The sequence below is a fragment of the Aythya ferina genome, assembly GCF_964211825.1.
Source record: "Aythya ferina genome assembly, chromosome: 27".
Taxonomy (NCBI): domain Eukaryota; kingdom Metazoa; phylum Chordata; class Aves; order Anseriformes; family Anatidae; genus Aythya; species Aythya ferina.
The window spans coordinates 3,277,247-3,288,450 of NC_140310.1; the positions used below are offsets into that span (position 1 = coordinate 3,277,247).

Genomic DNA, 11,204 nt, shown 5'->3' on the forward strand with positions numbered 1-11,204 from the left:
AAATAAAGTAGCCAAGCTAAATGGAAGGAGCCTGAACTACAGCCTGCCAGTTGTGATGACAGAGGGCTCTGTAAGTAGCTGTCTGTTGCCATCTAGTGGATTAAAAAAAATAAAAAATAAAAAAGTCAAACTAAGCAGTGAGGGTCCAGAATCCCCTCCTAGGACAATTCAATACCTTTCCTCTTGGATTACCTTTGAACTCGAGTTCCACTCTGCTGCTAGCTGCTTGTTTGCTTTAAAGCTAAACAGTGTTTTTATTGTTGACTGAAAAATCCAGTGGCAGAAGAGCCTGAATCAAATAGGGAGTTCCTCTAACAAGTCTGAAAGAGACTGGGGAAGAAGGGGGAGGGCTGAGAGAGAAGGGGGAAACAGATTAAGCTCTTACACCAAATGGCAAACAAAGGGTTTGCTTTGCAATTTCACGGATCAAGCAGTGGTCAAGGGGTGAACACTCCTAAGTGAAAAGTTTAAAATGGTACTAAATTAACATATATTGGAAAGCCAGCTAAAAGTTTTCTTTTGTCATTAACAGTTATGATTCAAGTTACCTCCTGGCTCTTCCTCTCCTGTTACAGTTTACCCAGAGGTGAAAGTGTTTAGTGTAATTTATGCAATGCCAAGCTACGGGACTATGTTGACTAATTCTCTAAAATAGGATCTTTTTATGGCTGGCAGCCCTTTTCAAGTCACAGGGTCACAAGAGTGAACAGTAAGAGAGGGAACAGGGAACTCTGCCTGTAGGAGTTGTTATTCCTAATCCCACCCTTTGAGATTTATGCATATTGGCTCAGATCGAGAGACCGGACAAACTCAGCAGCAAGCCAATTACAACAGCATGTGCATCACTTGACATTCAGTCCAGAAAAAGTCTGCCTCAGTTTCCCCACTGAAGAAATTTCAACAGGCACCTTGCCTTTAATTTATTAAACCCTTTGAACTTTACAAGTGCAAAGTGCTACTAAAAATGAGCTATTATGAGCATATCTTCTGTAAAGATCCTCTAAACTTGGCTGCTAACATGAGGTCAAGATGATAATGTCGATGTTAATGTCCACATTAGAATAGTAAAGGAACAAGGAAGGAATAAAGAAGATGCCATGAGTGAGGCGCTGACAGAAAGCTGGCCATACTCATATTTAGGCAGCCAAAGAAGGGACCCTGCAGAGACACAGGCCAGCTTTGACCACTTGTGTCAATCATATGCAAACCCAGCTGCACCAGGTATGCTTTCAAGTGCATTCAAGTTAATGCCAAACTAAGATGGCATCTTCTAAAAGATGGTATACTTCTAAAGCACTTCTGGCATTGACTGTCAGCATGAGACACTGAGCAAACCTTTCCTATGTGCTTCACTACCCTCAAATGCCATGCTGGCAACACACGGTGTGGTATCACATAAAGAAAGACCTTAATTTGAAAGGACCAGATCACACTACCTATTAGCCAAATACTGAACACACACAGATCTCTTTGTGTATTGGTATTTAACACAGCTTCTCTTTTAAACAGAACGTCAGTTAAGTAAATTAATGTCCAATGGACAATATACAAAGAGTAGGGAAAAGGTTTTCCCATTATACCATGTCCCCAGGCAATGGAGATGATCATTTTCTATCCTGCCAGGAAGGGCATTACACCATTAAACTGTAACAAATTAGTTCTGGGTTTCTTGCTTTTACTTCAGTTTACCACGTAGTAACTAAAACTTCTATGTTATTTGACTGCAAAGATCAGAAATAGTTCTGGCTGTCCAGTGGAACAGACTCAGAGTAACAATTACTTCTTGCTCATTACTGGGTTAGAATCAAGCCTCAGAATGGCTTACACACAAACATCCTTGCTTACCTTAGTCCCTTCCTCTGCAAATACGCCATCAAATTCAGAGGGAATGCTCACCAAAGTACACACTATTCAGCAGAACTGGTTTTAATTCACCTCCCTTTTCTACCTGTTCTTTAACTAACTTTTCCAGTGCTGTAAGCATCTGGAAAAGGCTGATCCATTGGATAAGACACCAGAGCAAAAGTCTGTGGAACTGGGTTCTTTTCCTGGCTTTGCTGCATGATTTTTAGGAAAAAAGAAATAGAACAGTTCTTGTGGTTTGTGTCCTTAATGACATGTGTTGGGGTGCTAAGCTGTTTGGGGAAGAAATGCTACTTACTGTTATGTACATAGCAGCACTTTGTCTTCAAATGCAGTCTCATGAAGAAGCTCTGAACCTACCCCAAAGAACTGCTGTAGAACTAGAAACAGAAAAATGGTGCTGCTGTATTACAGCTGAATGTGTCCCATGGAGAAAGTTGAGCTGGATAAATAACCCAAATCTTCATTTATACTTGTTTGCCTTTCAGATGGTGTTTGTCAACCTGGGCTCTAACTTCTGGAAAGGGTTCCTGACCTCAGACCTAGTTCTTGGTCTTGTTATAGAGCTCCCCAAATGCTCATGGAACAGTTGTTGAACGGATGTCGTTTTCATCTCACTGTATTAATATAACCCTCAATGCTTTTGGATAACCCTAATATCTAAAACCAGACAGTTTGAAAAGGGAATTGTCACAGCTATTTCAAGTTAAATTCATCAGTCAGAATCCTTACTTTGCTAGGATGTGTTGGATTCCTGGCTTGCTTATTTCCACGTGACCAATGTGTCCAGGAACATTTTCAGTTGGTAAATCAGCAAGGTTTTCACTATGCCCTGAGCTCAGGGAGTTCTGTCACCCTCAGCTGACACAGGAGTAGGAACCCAGCTGCACAGCATCTCAAGGGAGTGGACCACAAAGTAAAAAGTCCTCAGGGAAATGTTTTTTGTTCTGACCGTAGCGAGTTCCTTGTTGATGATGCATCCAATATATACAAGGGTCAAATGCACCACTGGATCTATCAGCATCAAATGAAATAGCTCACTTGAATCAGGTTGCTCAGTTTACACCACTGCAGGATATAAACCTCAAACCTTTAACCCGGGTTTTGTGCACACCAAAGAGCACTTCAGCAGTGGCTGGTGGCGGTAAGTTCCACCAGTAGACTTCCCACATGCTGCTAAGTACAAGAAATCTAATAAGTAAACTACTGTGGCGAGATCTCCAATGCAATTTCTGCAGATGTCCTGATAAATATCCAAACATTTAGGCAGTTCTCCAAACTTCTGCTGCATTAAAAACCTTCGCAAGACCTGCTCCATTGTTATTCTTCAAAACACCGTCCAATTTGGAGCGTTAGGCATTTAAAGACTTTTTTTTTTTTTTTAAGTGCAAAGTGAGTGAAATGAAAGGGGAACAAACCATCAGCAACCCACCCAGCTATATTTATTCTGTTTTGTATCATTTAAAAAATGAGCACTAAAAGGCTGAGTGGAGCTCACCCGACGGTTTTTAATGTACTGTAATTTCTCAGGAAAATGCTTTGTGAAAAGTAAGCAATATATCCTAGCGTATAAGTATGTAACCATAGTTTCCCCCACCATGCAAAACATCTGTGACCTTGCACAGAGGTCATCACTGCAGTAGTGTTTCTCTTTACTTTTAAAGAAATGTCAGGCCATTTTTTATACAAGACTTATGACAGGGTGCTGTTTATTGTATCACAAAGCCACTATAACTCCAGCACAAGGAAACTGCTATTATTTGGAGAATATATATCTTTTTGACTAGCAGTAAAGATGAAAATAAGAAGGGTCCTTTTCAGAGAGGGCAAGTCAGAGTACCCTCAGTGATACCAGCATCTTCTCCCTGACCGAAAACAGAATCGTTAGGGACTGCTTGGGCTGATTTGGGCTCAGATTTTACACTGGGATTTTCTATTAGGCCACACAGGGCTTGTGCTCATCTTCCACTGAAAAGGCTGCCAAATTCCCATTTTTTTTGAGGTTCCTCACTAGACCATAGAATCACTTTAACCACTGGACTTAAAATTCAGCTCTCTTCAGCACAGATGTGCTTCTCTCCCACACTATTTTATATTGAATCAAATATTTTGTTTCATGTGCAAAATGTTGGAAAAAACGCCAAGGACAATTTGGGGCTGAAAGAAATGATTCCCAGTCACCTCTATTTCCTTTTTACCTTTATCACGAAAAATTGCTTGTGGCTTTTTGTGGCAGCTCTGATTCAGTCCTGAATGAGTACACTGTGGGGCACCAGGCTGGGAGGGCTGCATCTTCTAAATGAGAAGTCTAACTGAGATCCTAACTAGTTGTGTTCATTGAAGGTCCCTCGGCACTCTTTGCAAGACTAACCTCTGTATCCTGGCCAAATTCCAGCTCAAGTAATTACAATCTACTTTCCTAAATACCCCTCTTCTTTCCCTGCAGCACTTTCAATTGCATATGAAATTATTCTATTATCTAATTATAATAGTGCCCACAGACTCCTGTCAAGCTTGGGGACTCTGCGAGGTGCTATAGAGAGAAGAGACGCACACAGAGTCCTCTGCTCTCCCAGCAGCGCATAATGCAAGTGTTGAGACCTGTGACTACCTTACCGTGACACTGAAAGGCTTGACTGAAGAGCAGGGTTCGATCTGAAACACAATACAGTAAAGCAGAATAACAATAAAAAGTGAAAGAAAGTAATATGTAAGTTTGAGCAAGTGAAAAAGCAAAAGGACAGGTCCCTGCTGGTGGTGTTTTAGGCTGACTGTGTGCAATTTATTCTGTACCACCTCCCTACAGCAGTTAGGTGGGACAGCAAGTCTCTTTCCTGACCATTTTGGGAAATCAACTTTGAGATACTTAAAACAAAATTGGCCATTCATTCATTTACTACAAATTGCATCCAGTAGCATGAACAGCCAAGGAAAATAAAGTGATCAGAAAAATGTCATTGACTCTTTTGAAATGTTTGCGTGTGGTTCACTGTTATTAATTGGAAAAGTATATTTATGGCTCTTTGTGGCTCTTTTTTTTTTGTCCTGCTATCCATTTCTGCTATCCATATATATAGCCATGTATTTATATAGTGCTATGAAGACATTTCAGTTTAGATTGTTGTTACATATGTACCTTTAAGCACAGGTTTTAAAGCGTGTTTCCTTATAATGCTATAATTTAACTTCAACATTTTTAAATGAAAATGGCAGAAGGATGCAGCCAGCATATGCTACGTAGTCCACAGAGGGCAATTATTAATTTCCCAATGGATACCTTTTCTTATGGTGACTGGCAGTGGTGCTTTTTGTTGTTGTTGTTGTTTGCTTTCTTATATTATTATTATTATTACTCATGCCTTTTATTTAAAACATTCCTGGATGTCTGTATCTCGATACACCTGCTGTGCCAGTGATTACACTGTGTTTAATGGCATGTCTGTCTTGGGAGAACGTAGCCGAGAGTAAGAGAGGGCTGGAGAGGACAATAAAACAGCTGTTGAATTTGTACATCCCTGCATTCCATTAGAGGAGCTGTCACCAACCTGCTAGGGCCTGGCAAGGGCCTTGGTGATAGCTGAGCTCCAGTCCTCATTCTGACATTAACAAACTGTTAGGTGCAGTGGTCTTCCTCAAAACTGCAGCTATCACACAGGCTTCTAGGAAAAAGGCTGAAAAGGTGCAGGAAAGAAACAAACATGAGGTTTTCTAGAGGTAACTTGTACAAGCCTAAATCTTCTGCTGAACATGATAATGGACATAAGGACAATGAATTGCCAGCTATGCGAGCACCTTCAATGCTAATGGAAACATTTCAGCAGAGTATTTCCAAAATACAGCAAGCTTAAAGACCATCCCTAAAAATGCAAATCCTCATTACAGGCCAAAATCAAAGGACAAAATTTGCACTCGAACACAGACTGACAATCTGTGAACTTGGACTAGGAAAAAGCTTCTACAGTGGCAGAATAGTGTATAAATGCAGGTGTACAAGGACTGCACAACTTGCTGCAGCCATGGCTCGATGCTTTGATTTGGATCCTTACCTCAGAAAGGGCAAACGTGAAGATGGGTTTTCGCTTGTTCCAAGCATAATCAGTCCAATCCTCTGAACCTACATAGTCATCAGACAGCAGTGGGCTAAAAATAATACACAGCACCAAAATCCATGCTTTAAAATTAAGAAAAAAAAAAAAAAAAAAAAAAGAGAAAAAAGAGAGAGAGAATGATCAACCAATTTTTTTTTCCAGTTGTTTCAAATGAAATATGAACAGCTCAATGATTCTACCTTACCAAACCACTGGTACCCCAAATGTTCCCCCACTGTGTGTATTTCTACTGGATTCTCACCATCAGGCAACAGAATAAGGCCAACAGCCATTCTGCTTTTTTTTTTTTTTTTTTTTCTGTGTTGAAACCTTCAGTGGGAAGATCCACATCCGTGTATCCTTGTATCTATTAATTTTAACAAATTTAATTTTAACAAATAGTGAGTGTCACAAAAGAAACCACTTCTGCAGATTCAACCAGAACATCCGTTCTTATAAAACTGTTCTTGAAAGAAGTAATTCCAAGAGATCCTAGTTCCAACACAGCACGCCAACATGGTGATAAATAAAGTGGGAAGTTTCACAGACTACTGAACGTGTGTCATCAGAGCTGGAAGATAAGTTATATGTTACAGGTACCAGCAAAATAATCATTGGGAATAAAGATTTGATTCTCATAATACTTGGACAACTCTTTATTAAAAAAAAAAAAAAAAGGCATTCCATTAACTGCATCATTTCTAAGTGGCCTCTTGTCATACTTGAAGCTGAAGTAGTTACTGAAGAAAGATCAAGGGTTAAGCTGCATACTGCACAATAGCACAAGACTTTAAAAGAAATAATAAAAAAAAAAAGCTTCATCCAATTTTTTTTCCAAATTAAATCAAGAACATTCATAATTAGTTTTTACACCGGAGACATCTAGTGGGAAATGAAAGAACTGAAAGAGCCATAAGCTGCCTTCGCCCTTTCATTAATATTTGCTCCCAAATGCAGGTCAAATAAATCTAACTCACAGTTTGAAATGAGTAGCTTTAAAACTGATGTATTACTTTCTGCTCGGATTTATGCCACCCATTTTGGATAATTACTCCCAATGCTTTTTCCCTATTGTATTCCAAGCTTCTTCATAAGAATGAAACGAAGTTGGGTTCCTTGAGCTCTCTTCTGCTTTTAATAACTTTTCATTCCCCTCCACCCCTCCCCACCCTCAAAGATTACTTCCACCTTTGCAATTTAAGGCAACTGGGTTTGTGCTGCCAGACACCTTGCACTCATTGACGGGTGTGTTTTGTTCCCTGTTACGATAAATTGCACTGCCCAGGCACACAGTGAAAGAACGTCCTGCCCTGCATCCAAGGCACCCATCCTGTGAAAATTTACCCATGTACTTGAGTTTATACATGGAATAAATTTACTGATGCACACGTTAAGCCCTGTTCTCACAAGATTTATGCACGTCAATAGGGCTACGCACACTGCATAAAGTTAAGCACGTGTTTAAGGCATTACGGGACTAGGAATGAAATAGGCAAAGGGTAAAAGGGAAAAAGGGAAAATGGATGCACAGAAAGGAAGAAACTCGACAATGTCATCAGCATTATGTCCATGTGGCATGATGCACCAACTGCCCGCAGACACCTGAACTAGCTCTAAGCCTCAGCTCTTTCCCAGGCAGCGGTTCAGTCCCCCTAGCCCAGCAGTCTGCTCAGGCTGATATACCTATTAGACAGGGTGGCTAATTAGTCTGAGGAAAGCACCCTGCCAAGACAACTCTGCAGCTTTCAGAAGCTGCACTAAACACAGGAGCATCAGATTATGCCTGTTAAGAGTACAGGGAGACAGTAGGGCCAGAGCTACATCTTCTACATTTCTACTCAGTGTCTAATTTTTTGGCTCTTTTGTTCCATCAATACAAATCAGGGTGAAACCACCCTGCCAAAATCCGCTGCAGGAGTGTGTCTGCATGCCTTGGGGTGATGGAAGAAAATGAACGTAAGGGAAGCACCTCCCAACTTTTGCTCTAAACATCTGATGCAGAGAGAAGCAAAAGTAAGAAGTGAACACGTGCAGGAAGTGAACACCTGTAGGAAGATGCAACACAACAGATTGCTCAGGGCTTGGTACTGCAAACAAGACAAGAAAATGTGTACTCATGAATTGCCTGTGCCCGTGTAGAAGAGCCAAAATACCCCCAAAATCTGTCCTTACAGGTCTAGGAGCACACTGAGGCTTTTGAAGTTGATTCACCGGGGACATCTAGGTTTGCACGTCATTACAAATCAGTTTGGGAAATAAAGCCTCCTCTGCTTCTCTCCTTCGGGATCCGCAGGCTTTCAGAGGTTCCACAGATGTGGATCATTGTCCATGCTGTAGTTAAATCAGACTCTTTCCTCAAAAGGTGGTTGCTGTTTATTAGTACCTGGCTCCTGCAAATGCAGAGGATTAAGGACAGGAACATGCTAACAGCTGTTCGCAGGCAATATTTGGAGTTAGCAATTGTGTAATATTGGATCAGCCTGGTGCTGAGCTGCCTATTTAATTATTTGACTTCCAAGATGCAGATAATTGTTTAGCTATGGCTTTATTTTAATTGGTCTTTCTAAGATGTTTAGCTGCCTGCTTCCCTCCCCATCAAAATGCCAGGCACCAGGTATCTGAAGCCAGAGGTATCAGACCTCTTTTGCAGCTGGGGACTTGCAGCACAAATGGGGAGGAGACAGGAAGACAAGACAGTTGCCCGAATTCAGCTCGCTTCACACCCAGAAGTGTGCACAAAAATTAACAATATCTAATCTGCCCAGGTCTTACACTAAAACCCAAATCAGGAACAAGCCTTTCTTTTTGTTCTTTTACAAACCATGTGCACTGCACAAGCAAAAATAAGTCCTCTACGGTCCTCAAAGCCCAGAACTCCAATTTCTTGTTAGGCTTTTATCTTCACTGACCAAACATCCCAACAGCTCTCCTAGCTGCAGAGTCAAGGTGCTACTGAGACACCCCTGAGGTCATCACAGCTGTGAACAGTATCTAAGAGTGTTTCACAGGGCAGTTTTTCCACTCCAATAAAACTTCAGTCGCTCTACAACCTTCCAAGAAGGAGAGGAGCTCAAGCAGCCTGATGAAAACAACTGAAACTCACAGCAGGGTGAGGGTGAGCCAGCTACCAGAATCGGGTCCTTTTTTTTCCAGACATCATTTAGTCAGGAAACTCACTTCAATGGATAAAATTCATTAAAAACCACAAAGCCAGGGCAGGCAAAGAGCTTCAGACAACTTCTAGCACCGAGCAAAGCCACTGCAGGAAGAAGACAAGCATTGTCACTGTTGTCTAAAGCTATGTTGTGGGGTTTTTTACTCAAAAAGCAATACCACATCCCATTCACCAAGCACAAAACAAGGTTTGCTCAGCCCATTTGTACCCCATACGGCACCCCCAACCAGAAGCTCACAGCTTCTCATTTCAGGTATAAAAAACGCACGTGTTAGATCAGAGAAGTGGAGCAAAGGTAAATATAAGAAGTAATCTGAGGGGAAAATCTTCTTGGAGAACTTATCCTCTGCAAAACCCCGTGTCACCTACCCCAGTGCTGAGGAGCAGCCTGTAATTAGTGCTGATGAGCACCTGAGCCCTGGCAGCTCCACAGGTGATGCACGAGTCCACAGCACGGCCGCCGTGTGCTCGGTGCCCTCCTGGCCTGTGCAAGAAGAGGGGGCTCTGGCTGTGAGCAGCAGATGCAGGCCCACGTAGCCACAAAAATTTGGGCAGGAAAAAATTTTGCTTTCTCAGCTTCAGCATATCTGGAGCTACAGCCACTTGTGTTGTGAAAGGGAGAGTTAACCTGTGGATTTTTGGAATCCATCTGAGGTTCACTGCAGTCATTGAATCATTATGGTATTGATTTCTGTGCACGTGGATACATTTCTCTGCGTGTATTGCTCTTTGACCTGGCTAAATGCCTGAAAGGGAGAAGCCAGCATGCCCCAGTGTGCTTTTTCTCTATGCATAGTAACTGCTAAATCTTTAAGAAGCTTTTGTCTGCAGAGATTCACTGTTCTGAGGTGTGGCTTTTATGCAGCACATCACAGAGGAAGTGCACACCCTTGGCAATCATGAAAGTTTGATTTCTCTACTTGTTTATTTCTTTGCTTGCCTTCAGCACATTCAGTAAGTAACTGTGAAGGGAAAACTTGTCCTCCTCCAGAATTAGAAGCTCTGTGATATTTGAAAGACTATATATAAAAATATAAAAGAAAAACAACCAACCAAGCACCACTACCACTACCACCAACACCAAAACAAAACAAAACAAAAACCATATTTGCTCACTTCTCTGGAGAGATTAACTTAAGTTTTGCCAGTAAAAAGCAAAAAATCTAAAGAGTAAGAAGAGGATAAATAGAAGGGAAAATAGGAATGTATTCAGGCAGGCAGACTTTTCCCACCTGCTGGAGAGGAAATGAAATTAATCCATCTTTGTTTTGTTTTGTCTCTTCTTCCTTTATGATAGGGCTATGTTATGTCCTGTCCCTACCTGCTGGTAGCAGAGAACCACCTATTTTTTAGGCAGGATCACAGAAGAAAATGTTTAATATGGAAAACCAAGCTGCATGGTGATGTAAAGGAGGGGGAAATTTGAGCTAGGCAGAGATATTAAGCAGTTTGCTGAAGTGCAGCTTTGGCTGAAGCAGGTAAGATGCATGTGGCACTTGGGCTTAATCGTGAGTCAAACAGGCCATTTTCCACAGGCCACTGTGACTTGCAGCTGCCCCGAGTGAAAGCAGGAAATTGCATTTTTGCTATTTATAAACTGTGAGAGTGAAATAACACGCATACTGTATGCCTCTCCTGATCCCCATCTGTGGGGTTTTAAGTATCTTATAACCCCCAGTAGATTGTGCTCCTCAGATCTTATAAGGGCATTCTCACTGTACCAGCCCATAACGCGTCTCGGTGTAATTGCACCACTAACTTCCATGAGATGAGGTTGGAGAAGTTTCCTTTTGGGTCAGAGCTCCTGTACAACTCGAGCTGAAGTGGTGCTTTCTGAACAAGATGGCTGTTGTACCTCCACGGACTGCATGGCTTGTTGAATGACAGACAGAAAATCCTAAGAGAGACACAAACTTGTTTACAGGACGTATTTTCTCCTGGATTAATTCACACTTTGTACCGTCATGTACATCAAAAACGCAGCACAAAAGCAAAACACGCAGGCTCAGGTAAAGTCCGCCTAACACGGCAAGGATTCTCTCTTAAGAAATCCACTTTTTGTGCAGTGTAATGTAAAA

The 11,204-nt window shown here is 41.5% G+C and overlaps 1 long non-coding RNA gene across 1 annotated transcript; it reads right to left on the minus strand.

The window, feature by feature from the left end:
• Positions 1-8,170: 8,170 nt before the first annotated feature.
• LOC311424321 lies at positions 8,171-9,485 on the minus strand. The gene is made up of 3 exons (XR_014686054.1): positions 9,395-9,485; positions 9,055-9,210; positions 8,171-8,341 (listed from the first exon to the last, which is right to left on the minus strand). It is a non-coding gene; the product is annotated as an uncharacterized lncRNA (long non-coding RNA).
• Positions 9,486-11,204: the final 1,719 nt, after the last annotated feature.